Below are 4,184 nucleotides of genomic sequence, written 5' to 3' on the forward strand. Positions count from 1 at the left end.
TTTCCTGCTAAGATGCTGGGACTTTGAAAGTTAACTGAGATGATAGGAGTCGTGCAGGATGGTCGAATATGATTGTTTGCCACAAACGTCATAGTGCCTTAACCAAGACCAACAAAATCGGGTTTGCTGGGAGGCTCAACTCAAGTGTTCATTATGCAGGCCGAAGACTGCCGAGACTAAGCCTGGGAGTAGCCTGGCATGCTTGTGTTTTCCATGAATCATGGCTGAATTGTGAAGTGTCCACGTTCATGTAATTCAAGTACATGTACATCAATCTGTTTCTGTTGTTCTTTACCTGTAATGCTGTATGTCGGATACAATAATTATTCTGGCCAGAAAAATTCGATCTCATGAATAATGTAGTGGGGCGCTCAAGGTCCTAGACCAGGAGGCTTTACAGCGGGAATTTGCCAAAATCATGAGTAATAATAATAATCTTCACTAGTTCGAGGGAAAGAGACAAACGGGAAAAGTCTGAAGAAAAAATTCACCGTCACCACCAGGACTCGAACCAGGGACCTTCGCTTGTAGCTAGCGATGCTCTAACCACTGAGCTATGGTGTAGTCGTCATCCCAGCAGAGACTGTTCAACACTTTCTTCAGCAGATCAGACTTCGTAATAATAATAATAATAATAAAGGGTTTGCTCCCCACACCGGAGCTCGCGCTATTCCGCCGACTTTACTTGACACTTGACCCTTTCTTACAAATTATCGCCGAAGTCGCAACCACTACTTCGTAATAATAATAATATTATAATAATAATAATAATAATTTGGAAAGGATTGGGAGAACTTCAAATTCAAAGGATCAATCGGGGAAGTGAACTGCCTGAAAAGAGAAAAAAAAAAAAAAAAAAATCCCCCTGGTGGGTCTGGCGTTTTTTTCTCTTTTCAGGCAGTTCACTTCCCCGATTGATCCTTTGAATAATAATAAACACAGCTCGCATCTTCCCTGAACCTGTTAGACAGGAGCAGAGTCGACGCATCTGTCAACAGTGTCAAGCCAAGTTAGTCTAGACTCTATCATGAGTAACCCCTATAATAATTTTGTGTTTCCTGCTCAGAAAGGGTTTGACTTGACATAATGGAAGCTGCAAAACAGGGCCATCTTCGGACCAATGTTATTGTTTCATCAATCATCATGCTCACGCTGGCATGCTCACGCTGGCATGCTCACGCTGGCATGCTCACGCTGGCTCAGTTCACGCGAAATCCACCGTATACGATAGGCTATGGAAGATTTCAGTGGGCGAAAAGGCTGGATTTTTCTGTGTAGAGATGATACTCTGTACAGGAGGCCTATCTGCAGGACCTAGAGCATGATATTGGGCTATGGAAACTCAGTAAAGCTATCTAGCAAAGTTGCCTCGAATTATGCGATTATTCGATTTTGGTAGGAATTATGCGAAAAAATTATGCGAGCATAATCCGTCAAGGCCTAGTCTGCATTACAACCCTGTGCAATCTGGTATTTGACAGGTGCACAACACTAACTCTATTCATAATGATACATGTACTTACGATGGCTGTAAGAGCTGAAAACAACTACATGATTGTATTATTATTCACTGGTTTGGGAGAAAGACGCAAACAGGAAAAGTCTGAAGAAAAAATTGACTATCACCACCAGGACTCGAACCAGGGACCCTCTCTTGAGGCATTAATTATTACTTTAATTAAATAGTATTCCTTCCCTCCTCTTTCACCGTCATCGTATCCACTCGTTTTGAACACAATAAAGCCTTTGTGAAATGACTGTTTAGCTCGCTCTGTTTATCGCAATTCTAAAATCATCATTATTATTCACATTTGTAAGAAACGGTTTGCTCCCCACACTGGAGCTCGCGCTATTCCGCCAACTGGACTTCAGTGACTCTTGACTCGGCGGAATAGCGCGAGCTCCAGTGTGCGGAGCAAACCCTTTCTTGCAAATCCTTGCCGAAGTCGGAACCACAATTATTCACATTATTATTACCAAATGTTTGATAGGGCAATCCCCACAGGCCTAAGGCCTTCTTACAGGGCACCCTAGAATTGAAAATACATGTACTGAATTACGGAATATGTGCAGCCCTGCTTTTCATTGAAAACACTATCTGCATGACCTCCCAATCCCTTTGCCATGCAGACCACAAGCACTGATCAGGTGCATTGTACACAATTGTGTAGCCTACATACTACTTCTTGAAGTAGAACTGTGGTACGATCATGTAGTTATGCTCCTACCTACGAAAGGATGCCAAATTATGCTCCAAATTTTCAACCACCAAATGATGCCGGCATTATCCGCCGGTGCTTACTTATCGTATGGAAGCGAGAGATATGCCATTCAAACCGATATCAAATTGTCTTTCTTCTGGACCCTACTCGAAAATTCGATGCAATTCCCCTGAAATCCAGGCACGCTCACAACAAGTTTTGTGAGGTTTGTCATGTACAGTGTACATGTATAATGATCATTATAATACTATACTGTATCTGGTATTCTACCAAGACTTATCATCTATCCACCAGTCTACCCTTCACCCTATTAGCACGTTTCCATACTTTTTCAGCCAATCAAAGTGGAAGATGCGCTGCAAACCCTCTCGAAAGGATTCCGGCATTGATAAAATAAAGCTTAACGACGGTATACCAGGCCGGCCTCTGCTGAAGCGGCCCGCGGCATGTACTACCAAGTACCAAGACTTAGAGTACATGGTTTTAAAAGTATTCATGGTTCTACTAATTGTTCGAAATCATCAACAGGACTGTCCTTTTTCTATCGGAGTTGTCCCCAGGCTCACGAAGGCCCAAATGTGAGCCCACTCGGTAGGAGTGTGGGCTTCTTTCAAATTCCTCAAGCAGACCGAACCCGATCAGTCTGCTCAGCTCTGCTGCCGATCTTAATTTTAAATACGTTCGGCAGCAGGCTGATCGGTTCTGGAGAAATAATTATGTCAATCAGCATGTGGCAAAGAATGACTCTCTCTATGACAGCGTGCGCGTGCACAGATGCCTCAGGCTACTTCGTGACAACCTGGCAGGTGCACGAGAAACCCTACCTGTAGATCTACTGCGGATGCTGGATTTCGAAAGACAGAAGTCAACACACCTACTAGACTCCTCTCAACGAGATAATTGTTTTAAGGACAACTTCTTAGAAGACTCGTGCTCACAAATCCGGATTTCATTACGGTGCATTGTCTCTCTGGAAACGCTTTTCGTGGTTTGATGTTGATGGGAACACGTGACGTTGAAGGCAAGGTGCCGACACTGCCCTAGTCTGTCCCTCCAGGAAATCGCGATTCCACGGATGCAACAAATTTCGCGATTTTGGCCAAAACCCGTGAATTTCTGAAAAGTCCGCGATTTCCCGCGTTTTTTGTTGTTTTCTGCACTTCTTTTTACATTTTTCTTCACATTTCACGCAGTATAACTATAAGTGCTTTTCATGATCCTGTACGTAGGTTATTTGCACAGTACGCAAATAGCGATTCTAATGTATGCAACAAATTTCGTGATTTGGCCCAAATCCGCAATTTCATGCCAATAATTCCGCGAGTTCCTGGCAAGTTCCGCATCTTTCCGCACTTTTCGCCGCATTTTTTGTTGTTTTCTGCCGCAATTTCTTGCGCAAGTTTTCGAGGACTTTTTCCGCAAATTGCCGCAGGGACAGCCTAGTAGCCTATCCTGCAAGGCAGCTAGGCTTGGGTAGAGCTACCACGCCTGTCCCACGCTACCAGACTACCAGGCCAAGTCAAGGTTAGGCATCTACTTCGAAGTAGTATCTACACAACCCTAATAGTAATACTAGTCATGTACTCTAACATTCAAACTGCCTGCCCTGGCCATGTCAGGGTGCAGGGACCACGGAGACTATCGCCCAGTGTCGACACTGCCCCTAGACCCTGCCCAAGCCAATACATGAGAACTAGAAGCAAAGTCGCGATCATTCGTCGCGTGCCTCGTGACGTAGATACCATGCGATGGAAGGAGGCGGGGTGACAAGCTGAATGACAAGGCCATAGCCACGCAGACCTGGCTGTCTGCACATACAAAGCTTCATATGGTCACAAGCCCTCATCACAAGACTGTTACGACCATCAGCAAGTTCCAGTCTACCTGCGACGTCGGTGACTGTACCCGAGAGGGAGCCCGGCACTAAATTTGGGCTCTATCAAGACTCAGCACTATTTCTTG

This window comes from Sycon ciliatum, chromosome 2, assembly GCF_964019385.1.
Source record: "Sycon ciliatum chromosome 2, ocSycCili1.1, whole genome shotgun sequence".
NCBI classification, from domain to species: Eukaryota; Metazoa; Porifera; class Calcarea; order Leucosolenida; family Sycettidae; genus Sycon; species Sycon ciliatum.